The sequence below is a fragment of the Coturnix japonica genome, chromosome 3 (assembly GCF_001577835.2).
Source record: "Coturnix japonica isolate 7356 chromosome 3, Coturnix japonica 2.1, whole genome shotgun sequence".
NCBI lineage: Eukaryota > Metazoa > Chordata > Aves > Galliformes > Phasianidae > Coturnix > Coturnix japonica.
Window position 1 is genome coordinate 28,625,644 of NC_029518.1, and position 14,249 is coordinate 28,639,892.

General features: G+C 41.4%; 1 long non-coding RNA gene across 1 annotated transcript in view; it reads left to right on the forward strand.

Annotated features, from left to right (window-relative positions):
• Positions 1-9,003, forward strand: part of LOC107311324 — a 78,638-nt gene extending 69,635 nt beyond the window's left edge. The window contains exon 3 of the long non-coding RNA XR_001553994.2: positions 36-9,003. This is a non-coding gene — a long non-coding RNA (uncharacterized LOC107311324). The remainder of the gene's footprint in view (positions 1-35) is intronic.
• The last annotated feature ends 5,246 nt before the right edge of the window (positions 9,004-14,249 follow it).

Genomic DNA, 14,249 nt, shown 5'->3' on the forward strand with positions numbered 1-14,249 from the left:
TCCTTTTTTTTTTTTTTTACTGCTTTTTATTTCAGATTCCACATGCAGCTTCAATGGATACAGACTCCAGCTTTCATAGCAAGCTCCACTTCCTAATTGCTGAAGAATCTGGCCCTACCAACACTATTACTTTGAGCAGGAAAGAAAATATCCTGAAAGGTGCCCCAGGATAAGGGAATGGGAGAGTAAGTGTAAATAGAGCAGGAGGCTGGGCAGACCAACAAGAAATGTTTAACATTCCACACTCTCCACAAAGGGCAGGTCAAGAAAAGGGAATGAGTGGTTGGGATGAAGCACATGCCACAGATATTTTTCAAGTACTGCTCAGCAGAGTATATCTGGTCACGTAAACATCCACAACAAACAGAACAGCCTTGTTCTTGAACGTGGCAAACTTCCTAAGTCCTCCTATACAGCAGGAGATGGGTCTCAATGTTCCGGGAAGACACAGCTGCTGAATTCACAGTGATAGGCACAAACAACACTGAAAGCTATGGCCAGAATGCCAGATCTTTTCAGATGCAACCAGTTGAGCCTTTGCTTGCTCACATGCTAGTCAAACCATTATACAGTCCAGTAACTTATGTACTGAATGACTCTGGACAGGTAGGAGATGGATGGGGGAACCTGTCAAAGTAATAACTCGATGTTTTTGGGAACACTAAAAACTCCCCTATGACAAGTGAAAGTTTGCAAGTTTCTGACCCTTGTTATCCTCAGGTGCAATCCAAAGTAATTGCATGAAGATCAGTTATTAAAGCTACCTTTTAATTTACACAAAGTTAAAGCAACAGGTTGGATTCCATTTACAGATCGTGTCACTTAGAGAGCCTTGAATTAGTGAGGCTGTGGTGATGTAGAAGTGGTATGAGATCAAAAGAAGGTTTGTATGCCACACCATGTCTAATAGCAGTTGGCTGTGTAGATATGTGTCTTCAGAAAGCTGCAAAATATTTAGCAGAATTAAAATACTTATATGAGCTAAATCTTTCTCCCCTATGAATCAGGGACTACCTTTGTCAAGGGATAATATCAAGGTCCTGGATACTCATGAGGATATGCCCATTGCCTGTCTAATGCCTATATTGCTAGCTGTTCTATCATTGCTTGTCCTACTGGGGTAGGACCACACAGGGATCCTAAAGGGGCCAAATTCTTCCTCCTGTGGCCTATGAATTCACATCATACCTCCACTGCCGCAGATACTCAGCAGTTGCCAGTGAGGCTGCACTGGTTGGCAAAACCTTTTATTTAGAAAAGGAAGGAGTGCTCTACAAATCTACCCAGTTTTTAGGAACTGCAGAGAAACAGAAGGGTTTGGAGAGCTCTCTCTGCCACACTTTGAAAGACCTGAATCTGTCCCGCTTTGGCATTAATAGTTGTCTAGATTACTGTGAGTTTTTGGGTGCTGTGACTGTGAACACTGCCTCTGAGTAAATGAATGATGTAGCTCTGCTACCCAGGGCACTCACTGTACCCATTTTCATACTTTTCTTCTCTCTCAGTGGCTTAAAAGTGAGTATTAGCAGCTATTTTGCCTCATGTGCAGTTTGAAACCCCTTACTGGGTAGTTTGCGTGGTGATCCAGGGAGAGGTGAACCTCCCAGAGCTTGAGTTTTGCAGATATGAGATTTTTTGGTTTTGTATTTGAGATGGCAGGGTTCAGAAATCGAGCTGGAGTTCATGAACCTATTCTTCCTGTAACTGAAACCCATGTTTTAGTCAGGGTTGATTCAATTTTTAAAATAAATGTTTTCCTAGTTACAGGGAAAGCCAGTGCTATGTATAAGGGGTAGAATAACACCCTTTCAATATCCATGTGTCATGGGTGGGTGGCCTATATACAGGATATGCATGCTCACAAAATCTCGCTTCGAGCAAGAGATTTTTCCTCTCTCCCCATCTGTTCTTTGCTGCCTACTGCCCTGCCATAACTTCTGTCATCTTTCTCCCTTCTCTCTCAGCTATTTCCAAATCAACTGCCATCTCTTTTGTTTTTCTTTTTTCTTTTTGCTACATTTCTGGTCATTATTTACAGTTTCTCTAGATGGCAATTGATCTCGGTATCATTAGACTTAACCAACATACACTTTTTTGTCCAGTTTCAGCTTAAGTAGAGTTTACTTTTCCTTAATGAATCTGCATGTCTGAACTTGAATTACCAGCAGAAACAGTGACAAGAGGATCGTATTGCTTGGGCACATCATCTGTCCAACCAGAGTCAGCAACAGCACCTACTGTCTTGAAGCACCTGGAATACCAGATTTCTTTGCAGACACCCAAATGTACAGAGTAGGGATGCACCATGCTAATATCCATGACTTTACCCTCACAGGAAGGGAAAGACAGAAGCCTGTGTGTTATGAGCAATCTCCAGTATCTACATCTGAGCCTGCAGCCCTTTTGCCCAGTGATATATCACTGCTAGGAAAAAATATCACTCCCAGGAAAAACTCCCTGAGGATGAAAGGATTTTTCCTTTCTGGATTGTGGTCACATGTATGTGAAACTCCCATTCATGCTGGGAAAAATTCCATGTACAGATCAAGGGCAGCACAATCTTAGGTATTCTGTCATCTGCCAAGAACAGATGCATCAATTTTATTTCATAAAACTGTGGAATTATCTATTGCAGAGGGGAGAAAAATCATGAAAAACTTGTTAGGATACCAGACAGGAAAATGTAAATAACCACACATGGCAGCATCTGCTCCTGATCAGGTTCTATTCTTTGATCTTTGAAAGATGGCTATTAATTAATTGTCAAAGCCAAGTCTTTTATTGGAAACAATGCTCTTCTGAACCGCCCAGATAACAGAGTTTGTTGTAGTTCTGCTGTGCAAACTATCTCTGGGAGGGATTCTTCAGACAAATAGGATAACAAAATTACCTTAGTATAAATGGTTTAGAAGTTAGACCATGCCCATGGTAGACAGAGGAGAGATTTTATAGACAACCACGAGGACTGGATTGTTTGAAATCTTAGATTAAATGGGCTCGAGTCATACTGAGGTGGCTGATACGGCAACTGAGATTGCAGTTGCTGATTGCAATGTGAATGTTTATCAGCCGCGTCAAATCCCATCTGTGACATAAAAGCCATGCTGTTACAGCTCCAAGACTGCTGAAACACTGCTGTTAAACAGCGTTCCAGTCTTGTACCATTGGTTTGAATTGAAGAACTTTCAGCGAGCTCACTGAATAAACTGTAAAGTGTTACCGTGGTGCTCATGTGGTTGTACCCCAGGATGGTTTGCAGTACCAGCCCCTGAGGCTGGTCTCCAATCTAGAGTGGTTTTGGGCTAAATCCCAATGCCTAATGTCAAACCACATGGCAAGAGTTAAACATTGGACCCACAGTTATGTTCTAGAGCTGAGTTTCATCAGTTTCCAGAGTAGCATTTCTGATTCCACTTCCTCAGAATTCATCAGTAAACTGGAACAAATCTCACCTCTAATTTAAATGTGGGTCATAAAATTTACAGGCAACATCTTTTGTTGACATCATATAAAAATGCACTGGTTTTCAAATGAAAGTCAAAGTGGCCTATTCATAGAAGGAATGGGAAATTACTTCGATTCCTCTTAATTTTCACATGGCAACGAGCATTAGAAGTTCCAGGTCTGAGACTGTGTCTCTCTCTGCTACAAGACATGTAGAAGAACAGACTGTGTCAATTTGCACATGTATTTGATATATGGTCCATGGGATTAGAATTAGGTCATTAGGATTAGAACTGCAGTTTTATTGTTTTCAGGGCTGAATATTCAGAAAATCACAGACATCTTGTCTGACTGCTAATGTGGTTTGGCAATGGAGGAGCTCATCCTCTTGAAAATGATGTGTATGCAAATACACAAACACTTCCTGCTAGCACAATCCAACATATGCTTGATATAATAAGAAAGAATTTGGCTCCCTGCTCATGAAAAAAATGTGTAACATATTGGGCTATTTATCATTGCCTCTGTAACTGCTTTGATAGAAATTATTCAGAGATAATAAAAACTTAGCTTCACATGAAAGCTTATGGCCAACAAGAAAATGGCTGACTGGGCAGTGACAAATAATACACAAGTAATACCCAAAATAGCTGAAAACGTCTTTTAAAATATGGGCACCTGTGATTTAGGCCTACAACTGAACAGAACCAGGTTATGATGTTACTATGGCACTGCCTGTGTGACTATAGTATCTCGTGTAAGAGCACACGTAGTGTGAGATCATCAGTCATTAAAACCTTACACAAAATGCTATGACAAAACTATGGCTGAATATGATTGGAAGAGTATGAAAACTCTAAATCCAGTAGTCTTTGGTTCACTGTTAAGGTCATGGTGATTGCATAGCTGAAAACTATTGCTCTGGATGTTACGAAGGGGAAGCTGTGGTATTTTTAAGAAGAACTCACCATGTTCTTTCCCTTCAGAGTCATAGAACTGTGTCACATTTTCATTGTATCAGCTAGGATTTTACCAGTCTGTGCATCCAGCTTTCTCCTTGGGGCCTGTTAAGACCTGAGCCAAAACATTTCTGTGTCTGCCTGCAGCACCAGGGAAGCTTTGCACAGGGCAACATCCAGCTCCTTGCTCTCCACACCTCTGCTGTCTCTCCCCTTTTTCAGCCATACTCACACACTTTCCTTCTGGGCTTGGCCCAACTCTTCACCTTTTTCCATAGAAACTGCCTGTGGAGCTGCAGTGATCCAGATTGTACAATGTTTGTAACCGTGTCTCCGGCTTGCTTGATATACTTGATTTGGTAAAGAAATGAGGTACACAAATGTTGTAGCAGTCTGAGCTGTACTTGTTCAGAGGACCTAGCTGTAAAGCAGTGAGGACACCAGCAGTTAAGTTGTTTAATAATTTGGTGCTTACAATTAACAATCAGCACAAGCAAACTTGAACTTTAAGAGAAGTTTGATGCAATGCTAGAGAGACCTTTTATTTTTGAGACCTTTGTGGCAAACATCAAATTACTGACTCTAAATGGGGCGAGATATTTCTTTCTTTCTTGATGTGTGGGGATGCACTTGGGAGCATGATCTGGTTCATTCTGCTGGCTAAAATTTTTCACTCTGCTACCAACTAGACCATAGCAACAGGGGCAGCAACAGCGACAACAATAGGGACTTCTCTCTATCCCCTTCTGCCTGAACACAAAGTACTAAAAACAGATGCTAATTGTATGGTTCCAGAGAAAAAGAGTGAGCTGGGGTGACTCAGGACATATTCCCACTGCTGCACAAAGAAAAATGATATTTAGATATCTGGAAATACGTCTGTGGTTGACTGTGGCTGTTGAGGGCAGGGGATGGGTGCGTGTGTGTACGCAAAAGCTCACAAACACCACCCTGAGTTATTTTAAGCCCTGGAGACAAAACTGGTGATTATCTACTGTCTAAGTCGTTAGCAAATGACTGTTCAGTGCTACAGGGGGACAGGCTGAACACAGAGACAAATAAAGAATGGGATAATAAACAGAATTTTATGTGTTTCTCTTGCAGCGTAAAACTTGTTACAAATTACATGTCTTTAAACATAGGCATAAAAACTTATTGGAAAGCAGAGGGCGGCAACACTTAGACAAAAATGTAAATGTGACTCTGGTGCGTGTATTTTTACCTGGGGGAAATCAGTGCCTGCAAAAGCACTCAAAATGAGAATGCCTGTGAAAATGAAAACATTCAAGGCAAGAATTTATTACCCTACAAGTATTTTTTTATTCTGTTCTCCAACATCCAATCAAGTGGTAGGAATGCAGGGCTCTGGAACGCAGTCACCCTTCTTTCAGTGATTGACTGTGAGCATTGATGAGGAACTTAGGGCAGCATTTGGAAACTTATACCTCAGGCTGGACCCTTGAGTCTCCTATTAGGTATCTGAACAGCCAGCAGCATCATCATCACCGGTACAAACTAGAAATATGAATGGAAAACTTCATTAGAAATGCTAGTGAAGTTGCTTGTGTTGATTATTTACAAGCACCAAGGCTTGACCTGCTGCCTATAAAAATGCCTCTTGCTTTCAGTTACTGTAGTGGGACAGCATGAAATTTGATTAGTTATGTGATATCTCATGCCACAGTTATGTTTTTGTCACAGTAAAACTCTGGGTGCTGCAGGCTGGTTATTAATTAAGAAATAGATTTTGGCCCTTTGCTGTGACTTCCCTCTTGGACTTGCAGCAAGTATTGTTTCAAGCAGTTTGTTTCTCCAAGCTCTTTTTAAGTATTTCCTTGGTAGTTTAAATAACATCCTGGAAGGGCGAGTCTTTTCCTTGGTATGGTCATTCCGAGTCTCACAAGATCTAATTCACTCTTTAGGGCATCTCCTCCAGCTTCTGGACAGACATTATTTCTTTTCATTAAGGAGCTCCCAGCTGCAAATAAGATTGTTTATGCAGACTTTGAGAGGCTAACAAGCAGAGCTAGTTTTACAGCCACCAAAAAATCAAAATTATGGCTCTTGACACCACTTTGTGACCAAAGCCTCCTGATTTTGAGGTCTTATTTATTGCAGTGAACTAGATGTTATATTACCCTCCAGTTCCAACCTCAACATTGCAAAACCCTGCAGTAAAACTTCGAGACCACGTAGGACTGCACTACCAGGAAGGAGCCAGGAGGGAAGTAGGAGCAAGAAGGGGTACATTGGAGGCAGCTCTCCAGGACTCTGCAGCAGCTGGGAGCAGCCTGTGAAGGTCAGGAGGAGCGAACGGCTACTTGTCAGGGATCACCAAGAGCTTCCAATCTCTGCAGCTGTGATACCCCAGCTTGCTGCTCTGAGCTCTGCACCCCAGGGTGCAACTCTCTCATGTTGAGGATTTAGAAATTTTAATCCAGGCCTTGGCTGGGTGCTCAGCAATGGGCTTGGTTTCACTCAATTGTTTGGCTTTCACTCATCCTATCACTGAAGAGCAGCATCCAACCGTGTTTCTCTTCTCAGCATTGCAAAGCTCACATCTACACCGGCTGCACTGTGGCCCCATTCCATGTTTCTTTCCCTCTTTCTGGACTTAAGTTTCCAGGATCTGAAATGAGAAGAATGGGTGAGTGAAGGATTTGGTGGGGAGCAAAAAGTACCTTGTGAAACAGCAAAGAGAGGACGGCTAAGGAAGAAGGGAGAAGGAGAAGAGAAAGAAGCTGAGAGATCAGGAAGGAGTGGAGTAATCAAATGCTTTGTGAGACTGAACCTCCATTACTTCAAGACAGAGGTCTCATGAAGCTCTAAACAACTTTATTTTTGTCTGGTTACTGTAAACTGATAAACAGGAACTGTGTTAGAGTAATAAACAAAGAACAGGAAAGAGGAAACACCACTAATCAAACAGGAACACAGACTGAGAACACAAAAGGAACAAACAGCAGTTACGTTTTGCACCATTATCTCTCAGGAGAAAGAATGACAGGGTTACTGAGGCAGCACACTGGACAGAAACGAAAGGCACAGCTCTGGTGGGACAGAAGAAAACATCAGTTTATCAAAAACATCATGGGGCTTTATTTATTGCTAGGAAAGAGGATGGGGACTGTTGACCTTGTGCAAATTCTGGCTGCTGTTCCTCTTTCTACGTAGGAGAGCTTTACAAGCTGTATATGCATCTGTAACTTCCCTAACTTAGATCTGTGTCCAGTCTTTTGCATGCAAGCTTGCATTAACAGAAGGAACCTGTGTTAGCATAAAAACATGTACAACATCCTGCTGCTGTCAAATCCGGATTATGTTTGTTCTGAATGGAGAGTGAAAAGATAACTTCTTTCATTTTTATGTACTAGAATTATATATTATATATATATGGCTGGTTTTTTTTTTGTTTTGTTTTACAGGATTATCCATACATATGTATAAATATATAGATTTATTTATGTACTTATTTATTTACTTTGTACAGGAACACCTTCTTTCAAGTGTTTTTAGCTTTTACACCAGGGCTAGGGAGGAAGCACCCTTTGTTCTTTTTCAGCATGTATGTTCTGTGTTCTAACCACAAAACCCTCCTTAGAAAACTGACAGTTTCTGTACCAAATCCTTAGTAAAAAATAGGTTTCAGAGGTTTTCTAAATGTTGTTCTGTTCATTCTGGAAAACAAAACTGTACTACTGGAAGTACTCCGTCACAGATTTCATCATGTTAAGATTCACTTAATAACCTCATGGCTTTCTGTTGCACTTAAAAATATGGAGGTGAATGATGAAGAACTGTTGGACTTCCCAAAATATTCAGAATATTCATAAATAAAATGAGCAAGTGAGCTTCCAGTGGATAAAAGCCAGCAGCATTTGATATATCTGATTGTTCTTCAGTTAGAGAACTTGCACAATGATGATCTAGACAGCACAGCACACTGTGCCCTCATCAGTTTCGCAGATGGTGCAGTATGAGGAAGGGGTGGTTGATACTCCAGATGGTTTTGGTTCCATTCAGGGGGATTTTCACAAGTTGAATAAATAAGCCAACAAAAACCTTATAAAATTCAGAAAAGGATAATGCAGACCCTGCCTTGTAGGAAGAATGGCTCCATGCAGCAGTATGTGCAAAATGGGCCAGCAATGTTTGTTTTCAGCTCAGAAGGCCAACCACATCCTGGGATGCATCAAGAGAAGGATGACCAGCAGGTTGAGAGAACTCTGCCCCTTTACTCTGCTCTCATGAGACCCCACTTGGAGTACTGTGTCCAGTTCTGAAGCCCCCGGCACAAGAAGGACATTGAACTGTTGGAGTTGTTCCTAAGGTGGGCCACGAGGATAATCAGAGGGCTGGAGCACCTCTCCCATGAGGACAGACTGAGGAAGCTGGGGCTCTTCAGCCTGGAGAAGAGAAGGTTCTGAGGAGACCTTATAGCAGCCTTCCAGTACCTGAAGGGGGCCTACAAGAAACTCAAGGAGGGACTTCTTTTTATAAGGTATGTAACAACAGGATGAGGAGAAATGGCTTTAAACTTGAGGAGGGTAGGTTTAAGACTAGATATTATGAAGAAATTATTTTCTGTGAGGGTGGTGAAACTCTGGAACAGGTTGCCCAGAGAGGCTGTGAATATCCCCTCCCTGGAATCACTGAAGGCCAGGCTGGATGGGGCAACCTGGTCTAGAGGGAGGTGTCCCTGCCTATAGCAGGGGGGTTGGATCTAGATGATCTTAAAGGTCCCTTCTAACTCAAACTATCCTATGACTCTATGAAACACTGACACAGGTTATCCAGAGAGTTCTGGAGTCTCCATCCTGGGAAACATTCTAAAACATGAGAGGACAATGTCCTGAGCAACCTGCCTTAGCAGACAGTTCTTGTGCAAGAGGAGTTGGACAAGATGATCTTGAGAGGTCTCTTGTGACCTCAGTGCACCTGAAATTGTGTGAAATAATCCAAACAAATTGTTTCTAAAAAACAGACAATAAAAGGCTGAAGGTTAAATGATGGGCAGTTCACAATGAAGGACAAAAAGAGGAATATTCTGTGGAGTACCCCATTTCTGAAGGCATCCAAAAATGCCAGTAAGTGCTGCTGAATGGTGCTCTGGGAGTGACTGGAGAGCTGACAGTAGCAGGGACCAAGCAGTTGATGGTGCACTCTGAGGTCTCCTCTTCCATTAATAGACATGCCTGTAACCGGCCTCAGGCAAATATAAGGGCAGCAACAGGGCAAATACTAACCTTTGCCTGTATGAAAGAGTGCTGAGGCCCTGAGCGGAAACTGAAGTGCAGTAATAAAGAGGACAGATCTCTCACTATGGGCATACAGGGTAATGCACGTAAATCATCTAAAGTGCACATAAAAGGATTGGCACATATTGCCAAATATGGCTGCGTTTTAAAATGCTGGTAATTGCCTACAATTCTCAGGCATATAAGCCAGTTATGCAACTTTAATAAAGCAAAATATTTCCCCTCAGGCCACGGTCTGAACCCATGTCTTATCTGCTCAAACTTCTGATACGTTATTCTTCTGCACATGCTCAGCGCTGAACACAAGTATGAATAATCTCAGCAATAATGGTATAGCATTTGCATGGGCCAAGAGCACAGCAAGCAAATTCTTTATGCAGCCCGTTTCTCTTCCCTGTTACAAGTAAAACTATTTAAAGTTTAATCAGTCTTGGCTGGGCTCTTGTTCTCAAGTCTGAATGAAAATAAAATGAAAAATCTCTAATGAAAAATTCCCCGAAGAGGTTTTTGTGCCGCTAAGCTGATACAGGTGCAATACACCGGCTTGCTAAAGCAAATTACTCTGGCTTTGGAAATCTGAAACATTTATTACTGAGTCCAAATCTTAAAACCTTTAGAAGTCAAATGTTGGAAGTAGAAAGCTGTGAGTAAAGCAAACCTCAGCCTGCAGAAGTTGGTTTTGGCAAAATTAGTAAAGAAAACAGAAGAAAATAAAATAGGATCAAGGGAAGGGGAAATCCACAAACATAAAGGCATTCGCAGTGCCATTTTTTCAAAGTGGGATTTTCACCAAAATCTTTACATAAACTGAAAACTTCATTAAAGAGTACAGTTGAAAGGGTTTAGTGGACAGGGCTCTTGTTTATTATGTGAGACTGTGATGTCAGTCCAGGTGTAGGCTGTAATGAAAATAGTTACATGATTTCGGTCCAGTTTCTTTGAAGGTTAATCCAACATCACAAAACCACCAGGTAATATAAAACCTGTTGGCAGGGCCGGGGTTACTTCCAGCTGTAAAGCCCAAAGACTGCATGGAAGGTATATAAACTGACCTACAGATCACTTGTGGGAGAGATGGTGGCTCAGTGAATACATGTTAAATCTTTTGATGCTTAGTTTGGCTAGTTTGAATAAGATGAAAGGCCAGGTTTTGCAGAAACACACGTGTCCACCCTGAGCACAAAAAATACTCTCCAGGTGTGGATGGGTTCAGTGTGTGCTCAAGGAACTACCCGAGACTCCTGACTTGTGGGTCAGTGCTGAATGCTGTGCACACTCAAGTCACACGCGTTGCAGGCCATTTGGAAATGGGAACTAAATGGGAAAAGAAAAGAAACAGTTTCTTTTCAGGAAAAATGGTGTAACTCCAGAGTGCAGAAAAGGACAGACGAGAATTCGGCTGAGATAGGAAACTGGCCCCTATACCCTCTTAGCTAAACAAGTTCTTCTATAAGAAGCAGATTATTCTCTCAGGAGGTCCCCAACTATCCTTTGGGAGCCAAATATCTCAAAAGCTTCTTCACTTGAGTTTGTTCCAAAAGATGATACAGGAGGAGGAGAGAAACTCCTGATTTTGCCTTGAAAATGAGAAAGGTGAGTATTTTCCTCCATGGCAGAAGAGCTGTGATATGCTGCCTCTCTCTGTTGCTGCCTGGGAAAACACTTCTGTGTTAAATTCTGCATTAGCACTGACTGTTACAGCTCCTCCTGGGCTGGAGGAACTGTGAGAGGCCCTTCCCTGGGGATGTGACATGGTGTGCTTCAGGAACAGCTGTGCACATGTAAAAGTAGCTGCCTGTGTTGGTGACAGGCTGTCCTGGAAGCCCTAGCAAAGTGCTTGCACTAAATGCAACCCTGAGCTTGTTATTCCATTGACACCACTGATAAAAACATTCTTCATATTTTATAACTAAAATTTTTTGTGGAAGTATAGAAAGAGTTGGGCTGATACAGATCTTCAAAGACCATCTACTTTAATTTTGAATAATAAATGAAAGGATTCCCATGTCAAGCCCAAATTCCACATGTGATATGCTCACTAACCCCTGAAATCATCACCTCTGAAGAAAGGCAATGAACACGCAAGCAGATCTAAAACAAAGATGAAATCTATTTCATTTCTAAGTGATTATTTATTAACAGGAAATAATGGCAGCATGTCAGTTGTACCATGCCCAGCACAGGGGGCACAGTTTGTCTCAGAAGTTCTCCCAGAACTGTGAGGACCCCACGTTCTCCTTGCCTGGAAACATCAGTTGGTTGCTACTGCCATACCCTTATTTTTCTTAGCATCTAATAGCAGATATGCCTTTGCTACTATGCCTTCCTGGGAAGTTAATAGCTGCTGTCCTTAGACTGAAGTGTTGCTTAATCTGTTCTGGATAAATTGCTTTGAAAGCGAGAACATTTTTTTCTAAAGGTAATTACTTTTTAAATACAGTTTGTAAAATATTCTCTATGTATCTGACATCATTCCATGTTTCCTTTATTTGAACTAATTGCTCCTTCCTGGCCAATCCCACTTCCCAGCATCCCATCTGAACAGCATTACACTGTGGATGCATTCAATCTCTAGGGATGTAGAACTGCAGCTGGTAACACACTGCTTTCTCTAACTTACTCTTATTCGAAGTAAAATAACATCTCAGGGAATAACTCTCTTTTCTTCTAGTTATTGATGCTATAATCTGATAGCCATCAATGAAGCTTTTTATTCATATATCCATAACACAACTGTCTGGAGAATCAATGTGGACTTTTAAAAAGAATTTTTTAAATGCTCAACCTTCTTTATATGTGATAGCAAGCAAAAGCCTTGTTAAAGTACAGTGTTGGTTTGGTTTAGTTCCCAGATGTGCATGTTTCGCTTCTCCCAGAGCTTTCTGAAGCCCTCAGTTTGGCTCAGTGCAGCCTATTAAAAACCTCTCTTGTGGCACCCATGTTACAGAACTGGAAGGATTCTGAAGTTCGAACATTCTGCTGTCCGTGTACTAAAATGTTGCGTGCTAGGCAATGACATCACCTTGCCCCAAATCCTATCTCTATGGTTTCAACTTCTCTGCTTTCCCGTGCTTATTTGAACACCTCCAGCAGCTTGTTGGCTTAGTGGAGACATTTCTGATTCTTTTATCCTAAGTCTAGCAAGCAAACACTGGTGCATGAGCAGGGTACCTTATTTGCTGAGGTCTACCTTACAGGGGAAGTTTACTGGCTTATTTGAAGAGCTGAGGATGTTTTTGTAGTATAGAAGCCAAGTTGACCACAGCAAGAACCTGAGGGGTGGAACACCAGGCTATTTTCTGTGTTTAGTTAAACTTTTATATCTGTGTGTAATTTAAATTGCTGATTGTTTTTTTATTGAGTACTTGTGATTCAGTTTTCTCAAGAGATCTATAAATATGAGGCTCTTCTTAGTCTGTGACCAACCCACAGTCTAACGCCGTCATTTCAAACAAACAAAAACCAACCAACTCTCTCCTAAGGCAATAACTGAGGTTCCAAAAGGCCGTAAGTTAGTGTTCCAAAAGGAAGAGAGAGTGAAGTCAAGAAGAGTAGCTGAATTCTCCCAGAAATGGGCTGAGCAAGTCAAAGTCTGGTCCAAGGCTTGTTGAAGTCAGCAAAAGGACTCCTGAACTCCAGTAGGACTCCCCAGTATCAGAGGGAAATACAGAGAATTGTAACTGAATTTTTTCAGCATACCATGGTCATTTGGAGACAGAACATTTGGAAGGAGTATCCTCTGTATAGGTGAGAACGACAGATACAGAATTTTGTGTATGTGAGGCTATTTTCACATAAATGTGTGTAACAGCATACGTTACCAGTGGCAATCATTATCTGAATGCTAATAAGGTTCCATGCTCTTTTTGTCTGGTCAAGAAAGTGGAAAGTGACCACAAATGTACAGCAGAAGATTATTCCAAATTCCTGTCTTTGCTTACTGAGCTGGTCTTTATACAGTATGTGTATAAGGTACAACAGCACACTGTGCCTAAAGGCCATTGTAGTGTGACTGCTGCGCTGTTAAAACTCACTGCTCTGTATATAGCAAGTATATAGCTGAGAAATACATTAAGCATTACTTCTGCTAGCAACAATCTTCAGTATATGTGGTAGGTACTAATAAAAGAATTACAAATAGGCCACAATTCCATAAATTCTAAACCTGAAGTACTCCACAATCCACAAAAATACCAGATCCACCACTTCTAGGAAAGCTGAGCTGCGTTTTCCTATTGATTGACATGACTGACTTTCATGACCTAACTAACCCATATTGCTTCCTTGTGGTACAGCAGGGCAGGCAAACACTGAAACCTCTCTGCTTTCTGCAGCAGAGACTATAATCATCTACACAAGTGAACTATAAGAACACAAATTAAATAGTTGTATGCTAGATCTTTTCCTATACTAAGCTCTTCTGTTTCCATAGGGCCACATTTTGCACTTAATGTGTACCTAGAGTAAAGTGTTTCATTAATAGACATCTGCCACAGAGAGGAAGAGGGGAACATTGCAGCTGATGGGATTTTGGCCAAATCATCCACAAAGAAGACGGATCTGAGATCAGTTGTGATCAAACAGGATA